This window comes from Mauremys reevesii, linkage group 12 (genome assembly GCF_016161935.1).
Source record: "Mauremys reevesii isolate NIE-2019 linkage group 12, ASM1616193v1, whole genome shotgun sequence".
Taxonomy (NCBI): domain Eukaryota; kingdom Metazoa; phylum Chordata; order Testudines; family Geoemydidae; genus Mauremys; species Mauremys reevesii.
In genome coordinates this window covers 21,548,903-21,575,979 of record NC_052634.1, presented here as the reverse complement: position 1 = coordinate 21,575,979, position 27,077 = coordinate 21,548,903, and the positions used below count along the sequence as shown (strand labels likewise).

Sequence of the window (27,077 nt, the reverse complement as noted above, 5' to 3'; positions counted from 1 at the left end):
GTCACCCCTGCTCTGCACTCCCCCAGTGCAGCCACAGGCCTTTTTTCCCCCAACTACACATCCTCTCCCCCTCATGCTGGATCATCTGCTTGGCCCCCTGCCCCCTCTCGGGGTGCGCTGTGCGGCGTGGCTGGGGATTGTGCAATGGCCCAGCACCAGGCAACGCAGAACGTAAACCACAGGCCCTGCCCCACCCCACTGGAGCTGCCCTCCAGGTGCATTTGAGCCCAGCACCTTGCATCTCTGCTCTCCTGCCCCACGAGGGGTGAGCTGCAGTCCCCACCATGCTCTGCAGCAGAGAGAAGAGTCAAGCCAACCAGCCCATTTAGGATGGGGGAATCAACACCCTTTTTTCTGCACAGCCACTGACCATCAGCGGGATTCCTCCTCCCTCCTGTGCCTCAGTGCAACTAAATCTCCGCACCTAGACAGCCGGTCCATCCGCTGCACCCCAGTCCCCCGTACCTAAGCCTCCCTGCCAAAGCCCTGCACCTGGCTTCATAGAATTAAGTCTCACATCTCACTGGGAACTCGACTTCTTGTGCCCAGAGAGTCTCAACCCCCCTCAGTAGATGACCTGTCTGAGAAACACAGTGTCCGTCTTCTCTAAAGAAGTACTTGGAGAGCATTTGCTAGTGTGACCACGTGGCCTAATGGATAAGGTGTCTGACTTTAAATCAGGTAGTTGAGAGTTCAAGTCCCTTTGTGCTCGTGCAGTTTTACCTTTGGGCTGAACGTCCTGCTCCCTTCAGGGCTAGAACCTCTTTTTGGTCACTCAGGCCAATGCTCTGGCTTCAGCTAGAGCCCCGGGAAGGAGTTGGGGGGGTGGGTGTCACAAAGGCTGGGGCATGAGCCCCAGGTGCTTCCAGTCTCACCTTTGCCCTTCCTGACTTGCCAAAGAAAATGGGCGGCTGCCCGGGCTAGTGTGTGGAGCAGTTTCCCTCTTCCAAGTGTGCGCCTGTCCCTGTGCTGGAGGGGGTTGCTCCATAGCACCTTGGGAGCCTGGGTGTTTCTCTGCTTCTCGCCAGCTGGGGAAAAGCCTCTCGGGGTAAAATCTCCTGCCCCACTGCCAAAGTGAGCACCTTGAGTGGGAACGGTAAGAGGCCCCACCGGGGGGGCTGGCCCTGCTTTCCTACCATCTTCTGATGTTGGCCACAGAGCATCAGCAGCCGCCCCGCATGCTGGTCTGTGGGTGGCCTTCAGTGGGTGTTTGGCATGGCAGGGAGCAGGCTGGCTGGGGGTCTTTGTTGCTGTCTGCTGGCCACGCATAGTCATGGTCCTCCCCTCCTCTGAACAGCCAGAGTGAGTCTGTGCTTAGAAAGCAGAGACACAGGAGACTGGAGACAAGAGGGTGAGAAAGATTGAGAAAGGGCCTATGCAGACAGCCCACACCACAGGGACGCTGCCTGGTTAAGGGATGTGGAGGCACCAAATTGCCCCAAATTTCCCGGTGCCCTGCGCAGCTGCGTACTGCTCCAGCGGGGAACCCGATCCCCCGGCTGGCTGAGCCGGCCAGGAAAGCTGCCCCTGCCCCTGCTCCACCTCGTCCCCACAGCCCCCACCCTGGTCTGCCCCCACCCCCTCTTCCCACCCCTGCTCCACCCCATCCCCACTCCGCCCCTTCCCCTGAGCTACACCCCGGTGGACGGCAGGAGGGATCAGGCGCACCCGGCACTCACTGGGCGGTGGGAAGTGGAACGACCTGGCCCCAGCCTGCTCTGCTCCACTAGCTCCCAGCCGCGCCACTGGTGAGTGCTGGGGGGGCGTTTCCCCCCCAACTTCCAAGGGAGCAGAGTGCAGCAGGCTGGAGCCGGATCACTCCACTTCCCGACGCCCCGTGAGTGTGGGGTCGGGCCTGCCCTGCAATTACCGGGCAGCAGGAAGTGGAGTGACCTGGCCCCAGCCTGCTCCGCTCTGCCAGCTCGGGCTGGGGGACGGGGGTGCCGTGTAGGGCACCAAAATGTCTAGGGACAACCCTGAATAGATCATTTTCCCACAGGGACCGATGGCTGTTAGACTAGAGATATTCAGGCTGCCTGTACAGGCCTAGACTTTAAGAACTCAGGTGTATTTTTATCTCTTAGCTAGTGACAGGGCTATAAAAGAAAGACCCAAAATCCCAGTCTGCCTGCGTCTGGGCCTTCTCTCCCTCGGAGAGTCTGAGCCTTGTTTGTAGGCGAAGGCCTTTGGCTAAGCAGCAGGGGCAGCCATAAGCTGGGAAGCGAACGGTCCCATCCTCACCTCCCAAACCCGTCACACTGAACTAAGGTGGGGTTGGGCTGTTAGGAAGACGATCCTGTCCCGATAGTGCCCATCACCACCAGATAACGAAACAGATCTTAAGGGAGCATCCGGTCTGGCAAGAAATCCCTTCTCAATGGTTGTGGTTGTGAAACCCTCATTTCTGTAGGGTTTAGCTTTCTGGCCCCACTTTTCTATTGTCAATCTGTCTGGTTCGCTAATTGTTTCTGTCTGCTGCAGAATTAATTTTGCTGGGTGTAAGTTAATTAGGGGAGTGGGATGTAATTGGTTAGAGAATTCTGTTACAATAGGTTAGAATTGGTTAGTTACAATGACTGGTTAAGGTCTAGCTGAGAATATTACTGTATAAACTGGGGTCAGACAGGAAGTGGAAGAGGAAATTGGAATCATGCTAACAGGGGGATGGGAATAGGGAACAGGGACACAGACAAGGCTTTGCAGTGTCACAGCTGGGAAGGGGGATGTGGGGTAAACACTCTGCAGTGTCAGAGCTCATAGACTCATCGACTTTAAGGTCAGAAGGGACCATTGTGATCGTCTAGTCCGACCTCCTGCACAACGCAGGCCACAGACTCTCACCCACCCACTCCTGTAACAAAGCCCTGGCCTATGTCTGAGCTAGCGAAGTCCTCAACTCGTTGTTTAAAGACTTCAAGGTCAGAGAATCCTCCAGCAAGTGACCCATGCCCCATGCTGCAGAGGAAGGTGAACCCCCCCAAGGGTCTCTGCCAACCTGCCCTGGAGGAAAATTCCTTCCCGACCCCAAATATGGCGATCAGCTAAACCCTTAGCATGTGGGCAGGACTCAGCAGCCAGACACCCAGGAAAGAATTGTCTGTAGGGATGTGGGGTAAACGCTCTGTGGTGTCAGAGCTGGGAAAGGGGACACTGGGGAACAGACTCTGTCGGTCTATAGAGATAAGCCCGACTGGTGTGAAGGGCTTCGGAATCTGCCTGCTTGGAAACTTGTAAACATCCCTTTGTCTGCGCTTCCGACTTCTGGTCTTTTGCTGCTTGCTGCCTGCGTGACAAGAGCCAGGGAAGTGGGCGGGGGAAGGGAAAGCCCTGTAACAATGGCTCCTTGCTCCTCTCACTCCAGGCTCAGGGGTCAAGGATGGGCAGGACTCCAGGCTCTGCTTGAGGGATCCTGGCACAGGGGCTGGTGGGGGAGAAAGGATGGTAGATTCTCATCTGCGCTCTGGAGAGGAGGTAATAAATGAAGAGGGCATTTTTGACTCCTCCCCTCCTCAGTGTCCCCAGGGCTGGAAGTCTACATTACGCAGGGGAAAATGAGGGGGTGATGCCACTTGGCTAATGAAAACCAGTGCTCCAGGTAAGGTTTGAACTCACAACCTCAGCATAACTCCTCTCAGCACTGCCCTATAAATACTGTGCACTAAACAATTGCGCCACTAGGTTGATACACGTGAGGGGTGACCTCAAAACATTCTCAGTGGGGCTGAGAGCAGGTAGCGACAAGTGTACTCGGTGGGGTGGATTCTTCTTAAGGGTTCCAGGCACCATTGACCCTTTTGTTCTTCCCTGTGTAATAACAGAGCTGATTAAGACTCAATGGAGAGTCTTGCTGCAGACCAACAGATCTGAAGTCACTGAGAACCAGCTCTAAGCATTAGTCCTGCTTTGGGACAGTGTCTCTCATGCAAGGAACTGCCCAGTCTGCACTAGCAGTGAGGCTCCTCACTAACAGCTGAAATCAGGAGAGCTGTGTGAAGTGCAGGGCCCCAGGGTGCCGGAACAGGGGAACAACACCCCAGGACTTTAAAAATGGGAGGGCTCAGCCTTGCCACTTTGTAAAGACCGTAATGGTGAGTGACGGGGAGGGGACGGAGCGCAGTGAGCGGGAGGAAGGATCTTGGGGTATGAGGCAGTGTAGGAGCGGGGCCTTGGGGAGGGGGTGGTGCAGGGGCGTGGCCTCAAGTGGAAGGGGTGGGGCTACTGCTTGGGCTCTGGTGGCCGCCACTTTTAGGCAGGGACACCCGGGGGGGGGGGGAAGTGGGGCAAAAACCCCTCAGCTGGTGGTCGAAAGAGCGGGCTGGATGCCATTCAGAAACCCATCTGCCAGCAGCCGTGCCGGAGGCTCAGGCTTAATCCTCAAGGCCGAGCACAAAAACTTTCAGCCGGGAACGTTTCGCTCCCTTCCCGCCTCCGCCTGCCGGAGTTGCTCACCCTAAGCTTATGCCATTAGATGTCTTTCACGGTGTATTTTAGTCCTGAGGTAAAAGGTGTGTTGTTAGGGAGAGAGGTAGCAAACATTAGTTGCAGAGGTGGTGCATGTGTCACAGAAGTCGTGTGCCCCCCCTGCCCCCGCTCCCGTCCAAGAGTCCAGTATTTCCATAAACCCACCCACTGACCTGTGACTAACAATCTCGCTCTGCTAACTCTTCCAGCAAAACAGGCCAAAGAAAGTGTATGCGAGCGCTGTACCACAGCCCCGTTGCTCCTTTCGGTTCCTTCCCACAGAACTTTCGCTCCATACCAGTCCAGTTCCTTGCTGTTGCTTGTCTATCCACTGCATGCATGTGCTATACCGTACCCTGAGCTGATGCCCGGCTTTTGTGCTCAATACAGCCTTGCCCCTCCATGTCTCTGTGGCGCAATGGGTCAGCGCGTTCGGCTGTTAACCGAAAGGATGGTGGTTCGAGCCCACCCAGGGATGACGCTAAGCCTGTGCTGCTTCCTTGCTTCCCCGAGGCCAGTGGGGGAACCTCAAAGGTCCCATTTTGCTGCCTCTTGGCCTCAGTGCTTTCAGCTGGTGGTCCAAAGAGCGGGCTGGATGCCATTCAGAAACCCATCTGCCAGCAGCCGTGCCGGAGGCTCAGGCTTAATCCTCAAGGCCGAGCACAAAAACTTTCAGCCGGGAACATTTCGCTCCCTTCCCGCCTCCGCCCAAGCGGCAAGGGAGAAGCGGAGGAGACACGCCGGCTCAAAGACGCCTCCCTCCCACTTCTCTGTACGCTGTGCAAAGCTCTTGGCCTGCCTCATGCCTCGTCAGGAAAGCACGGCCATGCGGCCCAAGCCTGAGTCACGTCCGCGGCCTGGCCCGCCCTGCCCCGGCTGACGGTCGCGCAGAGCCACGCGAGTCAATGGCAGGTCGAGTCCGGAGCCTCGGCTCTTTCCCCTGACAGCCACACACACAGCGCTGCCTAGTGCCCCCAGAGCCTCCCTCGTGTTCTCCCGCAGCAGCCGCCTGCCGGGGTGGTGGGAAAAGGGGACCAGGAAGCACTGCAGCCTCATTCCAGGACAGGAGGCCCTCACCACGCCTAGGCCTGCCTCTTGCCTTCAGCCCAGGCAGCCAGAGGTGCCGGGGAGCTACCTGGCAGGCCGCTTCGCCTCAGCCACCTCTTGCCTCATGGCCTAGGCTCTTGGTGCTCTGCTGGTCACCGGCTCGCTTGAAGGCCCAGAGGGAAAAGAAACAAGCGCACGCGTAGCAGAGGATGGTTTCAATCCATCAACCTCTGGGTTATGGGCCCAGCACGCTCCCGATGCGCCACTCTGCTGCTTCTTCACACCCTCCCCCTGCCACCTAGCCGCCACTATCCAGATTAGTGCCTTACGCGCTCTCGTGCTGGCAGGCAGATGCGCAAGCTGCTAGGCAGCTGCCCTGGTCACAGGATTTTACAGCTTCTACAGGGTAAAAGGGATCTATTTGGGGTTTGGACCCCATTGGGAGCTGGGAAGCTGAGTGCCGGAGATGGGAGCACTTCTTAAACAGTTTTCAGTTAAGCTTTCAAGCTTGTGGGGGACGAGGTTCAGCCTTGGATCCGTGTCTGCAGCAGGCAAGCGCGTCTGGCTCAATTGCCCCGCGGTATTAGCAGACTAAAACCCGGAGCAAACGCACATGCCTTGCAAAGGAACAGGAGCCGGGATCTCGAACAAAAGTCAACTTTTTATTAAGATGACGTTCAAAGAAAAAAAATTGTACAGTACAGAGTTTCGGCATAGAAGTTTCTGGTGCTCAGGGAACAACGTACAGCTTACCCAAGGGATGCAAAATTCAGTTTAAGATCGGGTGGCATAAGGAATACATAATCTACAATAGCCCTGACTGGGGGGTAAAAGGTTAACGTACAGATACTGAGTTAGGAGGGTATGTTGTCCATATGAGGGCTACGTTCGGGTGTGGAATATAACGAGCGCTTACGACGATGAGGATGGATTGACCCGCGTTTGGTGAGTTTTAACGTTCGGTGTTTTGGAATCTTTGCCACAATCTAGTTGAAGCAGGGTCAGTATGAAATCTGCCCTGCCATCTGTTGGTGATGTGTTGTCAAGGCCTTTTGGGGCTGATGTCATTTGCATGGTTACACCCACCCCGGATTGCATGATGGGAGTGTTTGTCCAAACGGTCATTTCAGCTGCTGCGATATCCCCAGTCTCTTTGTTATTGGGGCAGGAGTAATCCAGTGTATTTTCCTGTTGATTTTGGATCAAGGACAGAGTAACTGTACCTGGCATTTGAGGCCTGAGAGCGTCACCCTCTCCTGAAAAGTACTCACCATTTAGGGGGTATGGGTTCCTAACGTCTACTCGTGGAGAGAGGTAGAAATGGATGTTTGTTGGTGTTTTGCAGGTGCTGCTGATGTCCTTTCTGGTGTGGAAAAACAGAGGCAGAGGCGGTTTTGAATCTCTTCAAATTGTTGTTAGTGCTGCAGTTGCTCATCCTAAGCTTATGCCATTAGATCTCTTTCACGGTGTATTTTAGTCCTGAGGTAAAAGGTGTGTTGTTAGGGAGTGAGGTAGCAAATGTTAGCAGAGGTGGTGCATGTGCCACAGAAGTCGTGTTCCCCCCTGCCCCCGCTCCCGTCCAAGAGTCCAGTATTTCCATAAACCCACCCACTGACCTGTGACTAACAATCTCGCTCTGCTAACTCTTCCAGCAAAACAGGCCAAAGAAAGTGTATGCGAGCGCTGTACCACAGCCCCGTTGCTCCTTTCGGTTCCTTCCCACAGAACTTTCGCTCCATACCAGTCCAGTTCTTTGCTGTTGCTTGTCTATCTACTGCATGCATGTGCTATACCGTACCCTGAGCTGATGCCCGGCTTTTGTCCTCAATACAGCCGTGGCGCAATGGGTCAGTGCGTTCAGCTGTTAACCGAAAGGATGGTGGTTCGAGCCCACCCAGGGACGACGCTAAGCCTGTGCTGCTTCCTTGCTTCCCCGAGGCCTGTGGGGGAACCTCAAAGGTCCCATTTTGCTGCCTCTTGGCCTCAGTGCTTTCAGCTGGTGGTCCAAAGAGCGGGCTGGATGCCATTCAGAAACCCATCTGCCAGCAGCCGTGCCGGAGGCTCAGGCTTAATCCTCAAGGCCGAGCACAAAAACTTTCAGCCGGGAACATTTCGCTCCCTTCCCGCCTCCGCCCAAGCGGCAAGGGAGAAGCGGAGGAGACACGCCGGCTCAAAGACGCCTCCCTCCCACTTCCCTGTACGCTGTGCAAAGCTCTTGGCCTGCCTCGTGCCTCGTCCGGAAAGCACGGCCATGCGGCCCAAGCCTGAGTCACGTCCGCAGCCTGGCCCGCCCCGGCTGACGGCCGCGCAGAGCCACGCGAGTCAATGGCAGGTCGAGTCCGGAGCCTCGGCTCTTTCCCCTGACAGCCACACACACAGCGTTGCCTAGCGCCCCCCGAGCCTCCCTCGTGTTCTCCCGCAGCAGCCGCCTGCCGGGGTGGTGGGAAAAGGGGACCAGGAAGCACTGCAGCCTCATTCCAGGACAGGAGGCCCTCACCACGCCTACGCCTGCCTCTTGCCTTCAGCCCAGGCAGCCAGAGGTGCTGGGGAGCTCCCTGGCAGGCCGCTTCGCTTCAGCCACCTCTTGCCTCATGGCCTAGGCTCTTGGTGCTCTGCTGGTCACCGGCTCGCTTGAAGGCCCAGAGGGAAAAGAAACAAGCGCATGCGTAGCAGAGGATGGTTTCGATCCATTGACCTCTGGGTTATGGGCCCAGCACGCTCCCGCTGCGCCACTCTCCTGTTTCTTCACACCCTCCCCCTGCCACCTAGCCACCACTATCCGGATTAGTGCCTTACGCGCTCTCGTGCTGGCAGGCAGATGCGCAAGCATATGAGGGCTACGTTCGGGTGTGGAATATAACGAGCGGTTATGACGATGAGGATGGATTGACCCGCGTTTGGTGAGTTTTAACGTTCGGTGTTTTGGAATCTTTGCCACAGTATGAAGTCTGCCCTGCTATCTGTTGGTGATGTGTTGTCAAGGCCTTTTGGGGCTGATGTCATTTGCATGGTTACACCCACCCCGGATTGCATGATGGGAGTGCTTGTCCAAATGGTCATTTCAGCTGCTGCGATATCCCCAGTCTCTTTGTTATTGGGGCAGGAGTAATCCAGTGTATTTTCCTGTTGATTTTGGATCAAGGACAGAGTAGCTGTTCCTGGCATTTGAGGCCTGAGAGCGTCACCCTCTCCTGAAAAGTACTCACCATTTAGGGGTATGGGTTCCTAACGGCCGCTCGTGGAGGGAGGTAGAAATGGATGTTTGTTGGTGTCTTGCCTGTGCTGCTGATGTCCTTTCTGCTGTCCCTGGTGTGGAAAAACAGAGGCAGAGGCGGTTTTGAATCTCTTCAAATTGTTGTTAGTGTTGCAGTTGCTCACCCTAAGCTTATGCTGTTAGATCTCTTTCACGGTGTATTTTAGTCCTGAGGTATAAGGTGTGTTGTTAGGGAGTGAGGTGGCAAACGTTAGTTGCAGAGGTGGTGCATGTGCCACAGAAGTTGGGTGCCCCCCCCCTACCCCCGCTCCTGTCCAAGAGTCCAGTATTTCCATAATCCCACCCACTGACCTGTGACTAACAATCTCGCTCTGCTAACTCTTCCAGCAAAACTTTTCTACCAGGTTCTTATGCAGCGGTATATTTCTACCAACTTTAGCTTTTAAGTACCATCAAAGACAACCTGTTTACGTATAACTAAAATTCCTGCTTCTGCATTGAAGATTTTCAGTGTATGCTATAACACATGATTTAAAAAAGAATAATAATTAATTCTATTTTTAAACTAAAGAGAAGAAAACCATAAAATATGTGTTTAGAGATTGCTAAAGAACCCTATAGTACAAAACACAAATATTGATTTTCAATCTCTTTTAACTTGCTATTGTTTGGAACCCATGTGTCTTGTCTAAAGATTTTTATTTTGGTTTGGGTGAGTTCTGAAATCAAGAACTGCTAAGTACCGTTCTACTGTTCTTGATTCATGTCACCAGGATTACTACACTTAATTACTCTTGCCCTAATAAGAAAGAGTTTGGAGATCCCACAGCAGCCAAAATCACCATTTGGACAAGCACCCCCATCATGCAATGCGGGGTGGGTGTGACCATGCACATCAGCAACTAAATGCCTTTGCATCACATCACCAACAGATGGCAGGGTAGAGTTCATTCTGACCCTGCTTACACCCTCCCCCCCAGCCAAGAATTGGTGATCCTGATACATCACACTCCCTGTTATACCAACTCATTGGTATTGAATGCTGAAGTTATGGCTAGCAAAAGTAGCCACCCATCTCTGCCCTGTAGCATCCAGCTTAGCCCTTGTTAACACAGAAGTCAGTGGATTGTTCTCTGTCCATAGCTGAAACTGAGCACCGGACAAGTAGTCTGGAAATTTCTCAGTGATGGCCCATTTCAAGGCCAAGAACTGCAGCTGGTGGATGGGATAGTGAGTTTCGCTATCAGACAGTCCTCAGCTGGCAAAGGCCACAGATTTACATTTACCTTCCACTTCCTGGTAGGCGAGTGCTCCCAGACCCTCCAAACTGGCATCAGCATGCATGATAAACCGTTCGTTTGGGTCAGCAAGGACTAGGACTGGCACATGAATCAGGCAAATAATGATTTCCCGTAAAGCCCTGTCACATCTCTCATCCCGCCATGTCCCCAATGGAGAGGAGATGAGCCCCTCCCCTGTCCCAGGCCAGGCACACCAGATCTGTGCGGGGAGGTGTCCATAATGGTCACCTGGTTTTAATAAGGTGAATGTGGCAAGTTTTCCAATACTGTATACTGCGTGCTGGAGCTGCTGGGGAGAGAAGTTCCTTCCTCAGCCCGAGCCCACCAGAGTTGATGTTGCAGTGGGGGAGAGGTATCTCTCATCTGGTTTTTAGATGCTCTGATGAGAGGGAGCAGGAGAAAGATTTTTCTTCTCCTTACATTTCAAATTCTCCACCCCCACCCCTAACCATTTTCTGCTCTAGCCTGATCTCTCTCTCTCATGTCTCCAGGGCCGTCATTAGCCATAGGCAGCTGCCTAGGGCACCACTAGGTCTGGGGGCACTGCTCTGCTGGGAGTCTGGACAGACGGGAAGCAGTGGAGCATGTAAGAGCAGGGCTGCTGGGTCCTAGAGAGAGCCGAATGCAGCACAGTCTGAGGGAGGGATTGGCTGCTGGGGTCTCTGGGAAGGGGTTTGGGGTTGGGGAAGGAGCTCACCTGTGAGTGTGACTCTTTCCCCCCGGCTGAGGTGAGGTGAGGCAGGCTCTGCAGCTCTGGAACCAGTGTCCTTTGTTGTCCCCCATAACATCCATTCTTCTCCCTCCCTGCCCCATGGAGCACCCCCTCCTTTCTCCCTCCTCCTCAGGAGGATCCCTCTCTCTCTCCTCCCTCCCCTCCATCAGGGCTGGGTTGGGTGAGGTGCTGGGGGGTAGGTGGGGGGGAGGAGGCTGGCTGGCTGCCTGCTGAGGAATGACAGTGAAAGTAACTCACTTCCTCAGCAGTGAGCCAGGATTGGAATGTCACAGGGGGCTGGGATGGGGTTAGCCAGATGTGTGAAAAATCAGGACAGGGGGTTGGGGTAGGGTGAGCAGATATCCCTATTTTATAGGGCCAGTCCCAATTTTGGGGTCTTTTTCTTATATAGGCTCCTTTTACCCCCACCCCCACCCCCTGTCCTGATTTTTCACACTTGCTGTCTGGTCACTCTAGGTGGGGGTAATTGGTGCCTATATAAGACAAAGCCCCAAATATCGGGACTGGCCCTATAAAATCAGGACATCTGGATCTGGTCACCCTAGCTGGGGAGCGCCTCCCCCCGGGCTGGCAGCTGCCACCGATCCATCTCATCCGGGGGGGAGCTGCACAGGGCAGGATGAGCTGCTGTGGCTCCATGGGTGACCTGTCCCTGAGATCAGATGCTGGGCTAACTTCACCATGGTCCGTAAGGCTGGTGGTGGTGCCCATTGGCGTGTGATTGGACCTGAGGGTTTGCTGCTGCTGTTGCTATTCTGCACCCCAAGAGGTGGATTTTGGGGTCTACTACTGCAGCTGTTGGACCAGCAGGCTGGGGGTGAGCCAAGCATGAAAGCAGTACAGTGTTGCCATTTAGATTGTCATTTAACAACTTTGTTTGCCAAAAATTCTTGCTAACAATCCTGAATCCAATTTCAATATTTTTTTTTTTAAAAAAATCAATATCTTAGCCAAAAACAGAAAATTAAGTTGTTGACAATTATTAGTGACAGGTTTGGTTTGAAGCAGGGAGTGGGCCAGTTTTCATCAGAGAAACAAAAAATGTCGACTGACTTTCCTATAGCCTGTTACTCCGGATAAGAGCCCTCCAACAACTGTATTATGCTCATCTTCTTACTGGTGTATAGAGCAGGGGTCGGCAACCTACGGCACACACGCCAAAGGTGGAAGGTGAGCTGATTTTTGATGGTACGCAGCGGCAGGCTGAGTGGCTCAGCCCATCACTGCTCTGGGGTTCCGGCTGCTGCCCTATTGCCAGCTGGGATACCGGTCGTTGGCCCCTCTCAGCACCTGCTGCTGGCCTGGGGCCACCCAGGGAACCCCAGGCTGGCAGCGGGCTGAGCAGGCCGGCTGAACCACTCAACCTGCTGTCAGCCTGGGGTTCCATTCACTCAGCCGGCAGCGGGCTGAGTGGGCTGGTGGCGGGCTGAGCAGGGCCGGTGGAGGGTTGAGTGGCTCAGTCTGCTGCCAGTCTGGGGTGCCAGCAGCACTCAGCCTACTGCTACTCCGGGGTTCCGGCTGCCGGCCCCTTGCCAGTCAGGAGCCCAGCCGCCGGCCCCACTCTGCCTCCTGCCAGCCTGGGTGAGCAGAATCCCAGGCTGGTAGCGGGCTGAGGGGGGTTGGCGGCCGGGATCCTGGCTGGCAGGAGTTGGTGGTCAGAACCCCAGACCAGCAGCGGGCTGAGCAGGGCCTGGGATCCTTGTCTAGGGTTCCAGCCACCAGCCCCGCTCAGCCCGCACCCGGTCTGGGGTTTCATTTACTCAGCTGGCAGTGGCCTGAGTAGGACCTCAGATAATAACAATAGTTTATTTATATAATATACACATAGAGAGAGAGACCTTCTACAAACGTTAAAATGTATTACTGGCACGAGAAACCTTAAGTTACAGTGAACTTGGCACACCACTTCTGAAAGGTTGCCAACCCCTGGTATAGACTGACCATATGTTGTACTAAGATTCTCCTGCTTTTTTTTTTCCTGTGAGTCAGTATAGCTTTTGCCAGCCCAGAAGTTGGGCAGCCAATGTTTTACGTTTTCACAATGTTTTCTCCAACTTTCATAAAGTAAATTCATAGTTAATATGAGTTAAAAAGGCCACGGACACTTCCTTGTGAAGAATCTGTACAGCAGATCATGCTAGAGCTGTGAAAATGTCAGTTTTTGATGGAACTTTAGAGGCAGTGATTTATCATTTATTTTATCATGCGAATGTGCTGCTATTGCTAATGTCTTTCCAAACAAAATAAGGCACAATAGGACTTCTGTAACATTTCTGTGCTACCTTAATCTAGAGGAGATGATGCTGTGCTGACTTCATTTTGGTCACTTTGTGCTTTACCTAGCAGTAAAACTAGGGTTATATTTTCCCACTGTTTGGAAACCCAGCTTATTAAACTGATTTTGCAGCCAAAAAAGCCAGAAAGATTGCTTTTAATTAAAAACAAATTTTTGTTTCAATACCTCTTCATATAAATTTCCAATAAAAATTAGACAAATTAAAAAAATTATATTATTTGCATCATTCTGTCAAATCAGAATTTTTTCTATAGTGCTACTTCTTTAGTGCCAGTGCATCAGCATTACAGTGTGCTTCATTAAGTTAAACTGGTTTTAATAAGGTGAATGTGGCAAGTTTTCCAGTACTGTATGCTTATATTTGTGTTGCTAAGAGCAGATCAGGCACAGGGGCACCAGTTTCATAATCTCACCTAGGGCACCATAAATCCTAAGGACGGCCCTGCATGCCTCAATTCTCTTTTTCCTGGCCTTGTTCCAGAGCCCTCACAGCCCAATTCTCTGCCCTAACATTGAGCCCTCTACTGCACCCTGAACCTCTCATTCCAACCCCACCCCAAAGCCTGCACCCCCTAGCCAGTGCTCTCATCCCCCTGCACTCCAACTCTCTGTCCCCTGTAGCCTGATTTAGGGTATACTAATAATATTAATTTGGAAAATATGATGAAAATTTAATTTATTAGCTTACATTTAATTTAATTTAATTGAGTTATAAAGTTACAGTTGCATTACTGCTATTCAAAACTTACATATGGCATTATATGCAACAAAGTTTTGGTTAATATACTCACACCCTTCCTTGATAACCTGGTGGTAAGAGACACAGGACCAGCCTTGCAGTTCAGGTTTCTCAATTCTTGAGTGAAAGATGCAGTGCTTCGAAAAAGCTAATGTTACTTTGGGTTTACTTGAATAAGTTAAACTTAAAATCAAATCCTAATAAACAAAGAATAAAAACGTAGGGAAACCAAGCTTAGCCGAGTTACTTTGAAACTTAAAGTTTAAGAACAAGAACGGCCTACTGATAGTAGATAGAGAGAGAGTGGAGGAAGTATGATAGAAGAATGATAGAGCAACGTGCTCTAGCGAGGTGGGTTACCTCTTTTATAGGGCACAAGCGCCTGAAATCCTTCCTCCTATGCCCAAATTTCATTCCTTACCCACAAAACGTTAGGGTACGCTTACTTCATAGGCTAGTATGTTTGTGCGTGTTGATGACATGTACATATGCACATAAGTTCCCTTGTGGTGTACGTGTTAATTCTGTGGGTACAACACTGAAAAACACCTTATGCCATTCTCCATTGTCGATTGGTCTAGGTAAAGGTCTTAGACAAGCGTGGGTACTTCTCTCTTTATTTAACAAGATAAAGGTCAATTTTCCTTTCTCTATAGCATCTCTATAGTGTAAAAGGTCACACTATAGAGATGCTAACTTTGCCTTAGCTTAACATACAGGATATGGCCTGTAGGTTCTCTTAAGTCATGTGCCCGAGCCCCCTAATCATTTTTATTGCCCTCTGCTGGACTCTCTCCAGTTTGTGCACATCCATTCTCATGTGGGTCCCAACCCCAAAAGTACTCACATTTCACCCCAATGGCTCCAAAATGTACATAGGGTGCTGCCATTGTCAAGTCACTCCCGAGCTCTCCAGTGGAGCCTGCTGGCAGAGAACAAGGTGAAAATTAGCCAGGACGTTGCTCAGTCAATTCCCTCTGCTCCCGGCAGGTGGTATCGGAAACCTCCAAGATGGCTCACTTCCCTTTCTCTCATCATCTTCAGGCCCCAGGGTTACAAATGCACAAACCAGTTGAGATTCTCCCCTGGGCTCAGGGTGTGGGGCTGCTCTGAGGGGATGGACTTGCACATTTGGGATATTAGTGCAAAGATACAATTTCAATTTCTCATAGAGAAAACTGAGGGCATTGGGAAAAGTTTTCAACTAGCAATAATCACGCCTCGGATTAACCTCATTGGCTATGATACTGCCACTTCTTATTTAGTGAAAGGAAAGCTGCAGTGACAGCCTGGTTACTGAGATGCAAAACACTTTCCTCCTGGGAGAAACAAGAAGTTAGAATTAGAAATTTACATAGTTTGTTCCAGTGTTGGCACAGGTTTAATTTTGCTTCTGTGTAGGTTTGTTTCAGGCTGTGACTGTTTTGGTTTATTGGGTTGTTTTGTTTTTTTTTAATTGGAATGGAGCTTTTAATTGACATTTGCTGGATTCGAATCGCTGACCTGCAACACCAGTTTTGACATAGTTCTGCATATTTTATACAGATTTGGCCAGTATTCAAGGATGTGATTCCTTTATGGGAGGTTTTAGTGGTCAGGCTTATTTATTTTATGTTATTTTCTCATCCTGCTGTAGCACACCTTTTTGATAAAATGTTGAAATTATTAATTTATGGCATTTGTTAGTTTTTATTTTTAAAAACAACGTTTTTCTTAATGTTTGGGTTTTAAATTAAGCATTGTTTTTTGTTTCAATTTTTCATTTAGGTTTTTGTTGTTGATGGGATCTTTAAGAACTTTGGATTTAAATAATATTTTTATCTCAAGGTTCCAAAGACTCAGACAAGGTTTTCATCTCGAGGCCAAAAGACCAAAAACATCAAGACACTTGATCATATCCTTGGATAGACCAAGAGACTACTCACACTTGATCTGAGCTCATAGTATTAAAATTTGGACAGAATTAGATTATTAAAGTAAACCGTTTACTATTTTATTTTAATAAAGGTTGTATTGCTTCCATAAAGGATGGAGCCTGCCCCCCAATTTTTTTTGTCTAGCCCATCTCAGTCCCCCAGCAAACGAGAAGAGTCTGATGCCACCCCTGCTGGTCACTGGGTGTCACTGCTGCTCCATGGGAAGCATGCTCTGTGAATTACTCAGATTGATGGGAAACACACTCTGTGCCTTACCTTGACTGGTCCCTGGGTGTCACTGCTCCTAGAAGGCAGACACACGCTGTGCATTACGCCACCTGGCCACTGTGTGTCACTGCTATATCAAGGGAAACACATTCTGTGCATTACCCTCAATGACCACGAGGTGTCACTGCTGCACCAACGGAGACACCTTCTGTGCATTACCCTGATTGGCCACTGGGTGTCACTGCTGCGCCAAGGAGACATAAGAGCAGCCAGACTGGGTCAGACGCAAAGTCCATCTAGCCCAGTATCCTCCTGTCTTCTGCCAGGGGCCCCAGAGGGAATGAACAGAGCAGGGAATCATCCAGTGATCCACCCCCTGCCGCCCATTCCCAGCTTCTGGCAAACAGAGGCTACAGGCACCATCCCTGCCCACCCTGGCTAATAGCCACTGATGGGCCTGTCCTCTGTTAATTTATCTAGTTCTTTTTTGAACCCTGTTATAGTCTTGGCCTTCACAACATCCTCTGGCAAGGAGTTCAACAGGTTGACTATGCAACTGCCCTGAGTCTCCCCCCACCACCCCGGGTTGTATCTGGAAAAGAGGATGAGGCTGAGGAGAGCCATGATGTGTTTGTCACTGGCTGGTGCATCAGTTTCCTCTAGGCAGCAGTGCTGCAGGCTCCTTTGGTTGGTTCCCATGCAGCTGTGTCGGGGGAAGGGGGAGTAGAGGCTCATGGTCCCCAGCCCCACGCCCCTCCCCCAGCAGCTGGGGAATCCAGGCCAAATGTAACCCTGGTAGCTGGGCCGGGATTAGCCTGGGCCAGGATAGGGCTGGGGAGGAATTGCGGGGGAGACAGATACACCCGCTGTGAGGGGAGATCCTCCCATTCCCTGCCAACCCCCCTCACTCCTTGCAGCACGGCGCCCTCTAGCACGTCTTTCTCTGTTGTGGGGGTGTCTGCTGCCTGCTTCTCCCTTAGCATCATCTCTCCCCACCCTGGGGCACTGGTGTCACCCGTCCTGTGCAAACAGGCAGGCCCCGGTGTGCCCCATGGCACTGCCCTGCAATTGGGGGGGGCAGCTGTTGGATGGAGCCATATCAAAATATGGGGGTGGGCAAGGCTGGGGACCAGGACTCCTGGGTTCTCCCCCCAACTCTGGGAGTAGAGCGGAGGTTAGGGGGTAGAGTGGAGGAGGGGCAGGGCTGGGATCCAGGGCTCCTGCTTTTTCTCCACCTCCTGCATCTGCCTTGGTCCTTTCAGTGTGTTTCCTGTTCCAAATTCATTTGCTGACTTGTGCAACCCACCCCAGAGGTGGCTGCATCTCAGTGTTGGGTGAGGCATCTTTGGCTGCATCACCTCCTAACCGCGTCTCTCTTGCCCTGCAGGTGACCCTGCAGCACTCAGCAAACATCCGCAAGATCGTGGGGCGCTTTGAGCATTGGGCAGGCAGGGGCCAGGAGCCCAGTCCCTCTCCCCCGACCAGAGAATGGGACCCAGCACCCACCCTACTTTTTACAGGGATTAAAGAGGAGCAAAGGGGGGCAAATCAGAGGAGGGGGGTGGCCAGGGTCTGAGCAGGGGGTGAAAATTGACTGGTCGGGGGGGTCAAGCAGCTGGAGGCAGAGTTAGGAGAGGGGCAGAAGGGCAAAGTCAGGGAGGGGGGAAGGAGCCGGAGTTAAGCCCAGGGGGAGGCGCTGCCAGAGGGTTAAACCCCGGCACAGGCAGGAGCAGAGGGGTAACAGTTACCCGGGGGCTGAGACTCCAGTGTTTGCAAAAACAGGGTGGGGGGAGCAGAGGGCTGTTCTATTTCCCCTCCCACAGGCAGCACCTCTCAGCATGGGCTTCCCAGGGCTGGGCTCTTAAAGGCACAGGCATCCCACTGCCTAGACACTGCAGCTCCTCTCTGATGTGACCTACTGAGGTGCTGCAGTAGGAGACTCAATTCAGTGAAACTGGGCATTCCCTATACGCCCCCCAGCCAGGGGGCTGTGCACCCCCTTCCCCGAATTTCCCCAACACCCCCCCCCCCCCAGTGGTCAGGTAGTTACATGCAGCGCTGCCAATGTTGTCATTGGTTGCAAATCTAAATGGAAATTGCAACGTTAACAAACACTTTAAAAGCAGCTCCAACGTATGACAAATACTTGTACCTGAGAAAGTAAAATAGGTTTGAAAAGTCTGGACAAAGCCGGGTTTCCTCACCCAGCTGTTGTGTTTGCTGACAATGTCGGTGCATTGGCTTCGGCAATGTTGGCCAACCTCAGAATTTCAAATGATGATTTGGAAGCAAGGTGTGGATGAGCTCTGCCCTGACAGCTAGTGACGAGCCAGGGTTGGGGGAGGCTTTGGGACCAGACTGTATTTACATGAACTCACCTACTCTGCCCAGGTATCCAGCAGACAGAGCTGGGCCGCCTCTGCTCTAGGTGCCCAGAGGAGGAGGGAAGGTGTGTGGGGCTCCAGCCTGGGAATCTTCTTCCCTCCTGCCAAGCCCTGACCCTCCTTTCTTCAAGCACCATGTGGGCCCCAGGAAAAGTGTGGCAGGAAGCACCAGGGCCAAACTTGTGGGCATCAGGTGAAGCAGCAAGGATCCCAACTGTCAGGGTAACAAGTTCTAGAGCCCCAACCCACTGTGGCCACCCCAGCCAGAGACCTGGCTCTAGGAGATGTGAGTCACCCAGCAGGAGGGGAAAGACTGGCTCTTGCACAACTGGAGACAGGGAAGTTGAACACTGGGAGCTCCAGGGCTTTACCACAAGGTCCCACTGAGATTTGAACTCAGATTGTAGGATTCAGAGTCGTGAGGGCTGCCCATTACACCATGGGACCAGCTCATGCTGCCCTCTCTGCACATCGGTGACCCTCACGGGGCTGGCTTGTGTAAGGGGGCTCTTGGCCCATTACTAAAACTTAGCGTGGGGGGGGCGGGGTTTGGTTGGCTAGTTCCCAGTCCCGGGGGAAGGGCCAATGGGGAATCAGGACCCTGAGACTGACAGTCCCCTGGGCAATGGGGAGAGACCAAAGCTCCAAGTTAGCTGCACTGACAGGCCAGGCAGTGTAATGGGGGAGTCACCAGGCCAGGGGGTCCCATCCTCCGTGGGAGCTGGAGCTGCCTGGGCCAGAGTGGGGCAGAGCTAAGGAGAGAGCAGGAGCCCAAGAAGAGCCAGGAAGCAGAGCTGCGCAGGTGTAGTGCCAGAAACTGCTCCCTGTAGGACTTTGCTACCTGCAGCAGCTACTGAGACCTGAGGTTGTTCTTATTTGCTGACTTGTCCTAATTGGCTAAAACTTGACAGTGGTTTCTCTAGCAAAGGCCAGTCCCTGGCCCCTTGGTCCAGACATCCTCATTCACCTCAGGCTTCAAGTTGAGAATCATTTCCCCTTCCCGCTCTGTGGGAGGGGAGACTTTTAAACCCGCTCTCTGTGCGACTGCACATGGCTAAGCAAAGAGAACAAACCCCCAATCCCCCCTGTGCTTTGGGGGCCAGGTTTGTGGTGGGAATTCTGTAGTTCAGATGACTTCACACCTGGGCATTGTGATTCTTTACCAGTTTCTCTGGCATTGGGGCAATTTTGTCCTCACAGCTGTGATGGCCAAGTGGTTAAGGTGTTGGAGTCGAAATCCAATAGGGTTCCCCTGCTCAGGTTCAAATCCTGCTCACAGCGAGGCCTGTGTTTTAGCCAGTCTCTCACCCGGGCAATACCTCTGTACAACCCCCTGAGACACTCTCAATTCTCTTCCCACCCCAAGTAAATCCTGTTCTGCTCCTTTCACAGAGATCCCTGGGACACCCCCTCACACTGTGTCCCTGAGGGGTCAGGCAAACTCTCAGTACCTGAAACCTCTGCCACTCACCTGGTGCCCCATAGATTAGCCATGTTGACGTGCTCTCCTTCACGTAAATCCGGTCAGTGCGACTCCTGGTCTGTCCCTGCAGAAAGGTGTATCCCCTCTGCAGCTGCTGTGAGCTTGGGTCAGAGGACTAGGAGGCTACCGCCCACCCTCCACTGGTTCTGCTATGGAGAAACAAGTCCTCTAAGCCAACCTCGCTACAGACCTGCACCAGGTAGTGCTCATTGTAAAAACGTTTCCTCTCACAGTTGAGAAAACGGGACGGCTGAGACAATTAAAATCCGCCCCAACACCAAACACTGTGTGGTCCAGAGGAAGGGAGCCAGTTCCTACCATGGATCTTTCCTTTCACACCTTAACATCAAGTGCCTCCTCTTGGGCCTCTGAATCCCTGCCATATTCCAGGTGCCAGATGCCCCTTCCCCAGCACTGTCGTCACTCAGCTTTGCAGAGGAGCTTTCCTCCCAAGTCCCTGCCCCCTCTGGCACCATCTCCGAGGGCCGTCCTGCCATTTTGGGTGGACAAATAAGTCATGTGGGAAAGACAGCTCCCATCTCCCATCCTTATAGGTCAGGTGGGCCAACTAGGGGGAGAAGCCCATGCTCTCTGTTGTCCTGCTGGGGAGCTCAAAATCAGGTACCTGCCCCAGATAAAGGTGCTGCTGCCCTCCCAGAAAACAAGCCCCCCCTGCACAAAGAGGGATGAAAGGGCCTGCCAAAGCCTGGGATTGAAACAGGGGCCTTTGGATCTTCAGTCTAACGCTCTCCCAACTGAGCTACATTGGCAGCTGTGTGGCAGTGTTTTGGCCTGTTGCTTCTCTGTTCGGGATGTTTTTGCAGCAGTTGCACACAAAAAGGACGTCATTGTGAGTGGCCCATGAAGACAAGACTCGCTTTTGCCTGCCTTGCTCAGCTTGACTTGCTGCCTCACCCTGTTCCTGCCCTAGTGCCCGGGTTGACCTGGTGGTGGAAGGGGACTGGGGGCCAGTGGCGCGGGGAGGAAGTTGAGCTGGACCCTGAGCTAGACTAGACCCTGGCGGTGAGAGTCTAGCCACCACCTGCCGCCCCACTCTGTTGTCCTGGCTTCCCCCACTGGGCGTCATTTCGGGAGGGAAGTGGGGCTTCTGCCTCCCCGCCCCGATTTTCACACCGCAGAGGAGTGCGAACAGGAAAACGAACGGCTGCTCCACACCCCCACCGGAGGAACCCTACGCCCATAGCTGCTCCCACTGCTCCCCCCCACCAATGCTACTGAGTGGAAGCCTCCTGGGCCCATAACACAGAGATCGATCAATCAAAACCCTCTTCTGCCAGCACCAGGCCTCCTTCTTCTTACACTGGGCCTGCAAGCGAGGGGGCGGCTGGCACAGCACCAAGAGTCTAACCTGTGAGGCAGGAGGCGGCTGATGCCCACAGCCTGCTGGGAGCTCCCAGAAGTTATTAAGGGACAGAGACTCCTCAATGCCCTTAGTAACAAGGGTTTGGGGGTCACCAAGGCCAGTAAGGGGGTCACTATTTCGGCCTTATAACCCTGGGTGTCAGGTCGCTGTGCAGCTTTGATCTAGAGCTCGGATCCCAACAACCAACCAGCAGCCCACAGCCTCCCCCTGGGTCTGCCCCATCTGGTTACTTCTTACAGGCCGACCTTACCCCCCTTCCAGCCCCGGATTCACCCGCTAATCATCCTACTGCCGCTCAGAGCCACAGACGTGGAGGTGCTGAAGGAGGGAGGGGTGACTCTACGGTGGGGTTCTTCTCTAAAGATGGCTGGCAGAAAGGTGGTGCTCAGCTCTGTCAGCGACCTGCCCAGTTGCCTCGCTGCCAGGGAATGCAGACGTTTCTGTAAGGCGATTAATTGGTGTATTTGACTTCTGATTGAATGTGAGGAATGTGCAATCCTGAGAGGGAATTTCCATCCCTCTTTCCACTGGTTTTCAGGGCCCCAGTGGCCTAATGGATAAGGCGTTGGCTTCCTAAGCCAGAGATTGTGGGTTCAAGTCCCATCTGGGGTGAAAACTCCTTTCTTCTTGTACATTGCAAAGAAGCCTTGGTGCTATTTTCACCAAGGAAGCTGGGAGACGTTTGAACCCAAAGTACTGGATCTTGGGAGCAATCCCCCAGAAACGGTATCTTCCACTTGACAAATGCTGTCTAGACCCATCAGTAGCAAACAGTTAATACTAGTGTTTGTCTGAGAATAGAAGGAAGGAGTGTTTACTCCGACACCTCAGCGAGTGAAACAGACAGAAAGAGCAAGGCTGTCCTGAAAGAGAATGGATCTGTCTGGAGACAAAGCAAAACCTGAGAATGAGCAACAGTGTGAAAAGAAGAACTTCAAATGTGTGTTAGGTGTTAGTTAGGTTGGTCTGACAAATTTCAAGAAAATACCAATGCTCGTAGACTGATGCGGACACTGGCTGCTTCTGATCTTTTACTGAGAGGTCATTGAGAAATATTTTCCTTAACTATGATATGGAATATTGGGTGGGCTATGAAGGTACCATTCCTCCTGCTTTCGCCCTTGGAGACAACATGGCTACATGGCATGCAGCCAATGCTCACCTTCCAGTCAACTGCTAGAGAAGGCAACACAGACAGGGATGGCAGCAGGGCAGCCTGGAGCTCCATGGAGACGGTGGGACCAGGTCTCATCAACAGGGAGGTGGCCACCCCACCATGCACAAGGCTGAGCCAGCAAGTGCGGCATGTGCTTCACTGTGTCCCTACTCACTGCACATGGTGGTGGAGGGCTGTCCTGCCTGGCTGATGTCAGCATCTCTCTGTGAGGTCACCACCTCCCCACCACCGTTGACCAATAGTCTGAGGTCCTGCAAAAGGCCTTTGTGATGTCACTGCCACACCCTCCCTTGCTGTGCTAATGTCCTGCCCTGGCCAGGCACTTTGGAGGTTTGAGCTACTCCCTGTGGATCACCCCACTCAAGGAGCGTTCGTTCTAGGAAGCAAGCCGGCTAGACAGGAAAACATCAGACGCTGCTCCCAATGCTACACTCAGTTATTCAGAAATTAGTCGACTTTATGGCCAGAAGAGACGATTAGAACATCTAATCTGACCCCCTGCATATCACCGGCCTCCTGTATGACACAAGCCGGCTTCCAGAAAGGCATCTAGCCTTCATTAAATGACATCAGGAGATGGCAAATCCACCACTTTCCTTGGTAGCTTGTTCCTGTGGTGAATCATGCTCGCTGTTGAATATTTGTGCCTTAGATGTAATATGAATTTGTCTCTTTTCACCTTCCAGCCATTTGCTCTTGTTATGCCTTTCTCTGCTGGATTAAAGAGCCCTTTAATACCCAATATTTTCTCTCCATTAAGGCACTTCAACACTTCATTGATGTCACCTGCCAATCTTCTTTTGATAAGCTAAACAGGTTGAGCTCATTCAATAGCTCACTAGAAGGCATTTCTCCAGCCCTCAGAACATTTGGTGGCTCTTTGCTGCCCCAGCTCCAATTTCACAACATCTTTTTCAAATGAGGACACCAAAACTGGAGGCAGTATTCCAGTATCAGTCTCACTGATGCCGTGTCACCTCCTGTGACGTTATTGACATAATCTGTAACTGTACAGATCACTGTTGCGACCACTGTTCTATATTTGCAGCCAATATTGTAGAAAGGTTGTTGTGTAAGGGGTCTACGGCGAGGTTCTGATTGGCTGATTCTAATGATGCTATCTCTAGACGTGTATCATTTTTGTAGCTGACTTTATGAATATTGGCTGTATGCTGCTCGTATTTCAAACTTGTGCTCTGCTTCCGGGGAACACCCCAGACAAGTTGGTGTCAGTTCTGTCTAGCCTGTTTGATGGGTCATTAAGGAACATCAGCTGTACAATTGACCCATTGAGAGAAGGCAGATATGGCTCCCTGGCATGCCAAACCCCCGCTGAAGGCCACTCACAGACCAGCATTCGTTCTGCGGCCAGCATCACAAGGCGGTAGGAAAGCAGGGCCAGCCCTCTGACCGTTCCCACTCAAGGGGCTCCTTTTGGCGGTGGGGCAGGAGATATTTCCCCCAAGAGGCTTTTTCCCAGCTGCTGAGAAGCACAGAAGTACCCGGTGTGTTTGCTCTTGCGGTGAAAGGGGTTAATACGTTTAGGCGGCCTGGCTAGGTCAGCTGGCAGCACCTCTGGCTCTTACTCTGAAGGTTGAAGTTACAATTCCCTGTTTGGGTGCTTGGGGCTCCTCTTCAACAACACAACACACAGTCTGCTTAAGCCCCCACCCAATAACCTGGGGAAACTAACCCTGGCCACTGGGTGCCTCTAAGAGGCGATACTTTCCCCACTCACAACCACTGAGTGTAGAAAAGAAACTTTAAGAAAAAGGAGGAAAATCACCTTGTATTAACTTGGGAAAACACCACAATCAGGATTCATAACACAACACTATGAGCAAAACACCCACCCCACAGTGCGCTGGGCAGTGGCCTTTTGCCTCGGGCTCCTAAATCCAGACACCAGAAGCTCTGTGGATGTGCCCCTCCCTTCACTGCACCTCACCCACAGCTGCTGGCCTGGGTCAGTGAAAACCCAGAATTCACCTCTCACCTCCCGGGGGGAAAGCCCCTTTCTCCCTTCGCTGTCTGGCCACATTGCCGGCCACTTGCCGTTCCCCCCTGTCACCGCTCTGCTGGCCACCCTCTCTGCTCTGGGACGTCTTGTGGTCCCACCAGGAGCAGAACAGGCTCCCTAAAAGCAGGGCCACCCAGAGGATTCGGGGGCCTGGGGCAAAGCGGGGGAGCGGACATAAAAAAGGCGCCACTCGCTGCGGCACTTGTACTCACTGGGCGGCATCCAAGTCTTCAGTGGCAGCGGGTCCTTCACTCGCTCCGCGTCTTCGGCAGCACTGAAGGACCCGCCACTGAACTGCCACCGAATACCCGGACTGCTGCCGGATGAATACAAATTAAAAAGGCGTTGGAGTTATAGTTCTGCATATTTTATACAGATTTGGCCAGTATTCAAGGATGTGATTCCTTTATGGGAGGTTTTAGTGGTCAGGCTTATTTATTTTATGTTATTTTCTCATCCTGCTGTAGCACACCTTTTTGATAAAATGTTGAAATTATTAATTTATGGCATTTGTTAGTTTTTATTTTTAAAAACAACGTTTTTCTTAATGTTTGGGTTTTAAATTAAGCATTGTTTTTTTTTTTTCAATTTTTCATTTAGGTTTTTGTTGTTGATGGGATCTTTAAGAACTTTGGATTTAAATAATATTTTTATCTCAAGGTTCCAAAGACTCAGACAAGGTTTTCATCTCGAGGCCAAAAGACCAAAAACATCAAGACACTTGATCATATCCTTGGATAGACCAAGAGACTACTCACACTTGATCTGAGCTCATAGTATTAAAATTTGGACAGAATTAGATTATTAAAGTAAACCGTTTACTATTTTATTTTAATAAAGGTTGTATTGCTTCCATAAAGGATGGAGCCTGCCCCCCAATTTTTTTTGTCTAGCCCATCTCAGTCCCCCAGCAAACGAGAAGAGTCTGATGCCACCCCTGCTGGTCACTGGGTGTCACTGCTGCTCCATGGGAAGCATGCTCTGTGAATTACTCAGATTGATGGGAAACACACTCTGTGCCTTACCTTGACTGGTCCCTGGGTGTCACTGCTCCTAGAAGGCAGACACACGCTGTGCATTACGCCACCTGGCCACTGTGTGTCACTGCTATATCAAGGGAAACACATTCTGTGCATTACCCTCAATGACCACGAGGTGTCACTGCTGCACCAACGGAGACACCTTCTGTGCATTACCCTGATTGGCCACTGGGTGTCACTGCTGCGCCAAGGGAGACATAAGAGCAGCCAGACTGGGTCAGACGCAAAGTCCATCTAGCCCAGTATCCTCCTGTCTTCTGCCAGGGGCCCCAGAGGGAATGAACAGAGCAGGGAATCATCCAGTGATCCACCCCCTGCCGCCCATTCCCAGCTTCTGGCAAACAGAGGCTACAGGCACCATCCCTGCCCACCCTGGCTAATAGCCACTGATGGGCCTGTCCTCTGTTAATTTATCTAGTTCTTTTTTGAACCCTGTTATAGTCTTGGCCTTCACAACATCCTCTGGCAAGGAGTTCAACAGGTTGACTATGCAACTGCCCTGAGTCTCCCCCCACCACCCCGGGTTGTATCTGGAAAAGAGGATGAGGCTGAGGAGAGCCATGATGTGTTTGTCACTGGCTGGTGCATCAGTTTCCTCTAGGCAGCAGTGCTGCAGGCTCCTTTGGTTGGTTCCCATGCAGCTGTGTCGGGGGAAGGGGGAGTAGAGGCTCATGGTCCCCAGCCCCACGCCCCTCCCCCAGCAGCTGGGGAATCCAGGCCAAATGTAACCCTGGTAGCTGGGCCGGGATTAGCCTGGGCCAGGATAGGGCTGGGGAGGAATTGCGGGGGAGACAGATACACCCGCTGTGAGGGGAGATCCTCCCATTCCCTGCCAACCCCCCTCACTCCTTGCAGCACGGCGCCCTCTAGCACGTCTTTCTCTGTTGTGGGGGTGTCTGCTGCCTGCTTCTCCCTTAGCATCATCTCTCCCCACCCTGGGGCACTGGTGTCACCCGTCCTGTGCAAACAGGCAGGCCCCGGTGTGCCCCATGGCACTGCCCTGCAATTGGGGGGGGCAGCTGTTGGATGGAGCCATATCAAAATATGGGGGTGGGCAAGGCTGGGGACCAGGACTCCTGGGTTCTCCCCCCAACTCTGGGAGTAGAGCGGAGGTTAGGGGGTAGAGTGGAGGAGGGGCAGGGCTGGGATCCAGGGCTCCTGCTTTTTCTCCACCTCCTGCATCTGCCTTGGTCCTTTCAGTGTGTTTCCTGTTCCAAATTCATTTGCTGACTTGTGCAACCCACCCCAGAGGTGGCTGCATCTCAGTGTTGGGTGAGGCATCTTTGGCTGCATCACCTCCTAACCGCGTCTCTCTTGCCCTGCAGGTGACCCTGCAGCACTCAGCAAACATCCGCAAGATCGTGGGGCGCTTTGAGCATTGGGCAGGCAGGGGCCAGGAGCCCAGTCCCTCTCCCCCGACCAGAGAATGGGACCCAGCACCCACCCTACTTTTTACAGGGATTAATGAGGAGCAAAGGGGGCAAATCAGAGGAGGGGGTGGCCAGGGTCTGAGCAGGGGTGAAAATTGACTGGTCGGGGGTCAAGCAGCTGGAGGCAGAGTTAGGAGAGGGGCAGAAGGGCAAAGTCAGGGAGGGGGGAAGGAGCCGGAGTTAAGCCCAGGGGGAGGCGCTGCCAGAGGGTTAAACCCCGGCAC

The 27,077-nt window shown here is 52.4% G+C and overlaps 4 non-coding genes across 4 annotated transcripts; 3 read left to right on the top strand and 1 right to left on the bottom strand.

Moving 5' to 3' along the window:
* Nucleotides 1-4,865: 4,865 nt before the first annotated feature.
* On the top strand, nucleotides 4,866-4,939 carry TRNAN-GUU. Its single transcript has one exon. It is a non-coding gene; the product is annotated as a tRNA-Asn (tRNA).
* Nucleotides 4,940-14,916: 9,977 nt separating this feature from the next.
* On the bottom strand, nucleotides 14,917-15,056 carry LOC120375939. The gene has a single exon (XR_005586873.1). It is a non-coding gene; the product is annotated as a U4 spliceosomal RNA (small nuclear RNA).
* Nucleotides 15,057-19,518: 4,462 nt separating this feature from the next.
* TRNAS-CGA lies at nucleotides 19,519-19,600 on the top strand. Its single transcript has one exon. It is a non-coding gene; the product is annotated as a tRNA-Ser (tRNA).
* A 2,125-nt stretch (nucleotides 19,601-21,725) lies between these two features.
* Nucleotides 21,726-21,798, top strand: TRNAR-CCU. Its single transcript has one exon. It is a non-coding gene; the product is annotated as a tRNA-Arg (tRNA).
* The last annotated feature ends 5,279 nt before the right edge of the window (nucleotides 21,799-27,077 follow it).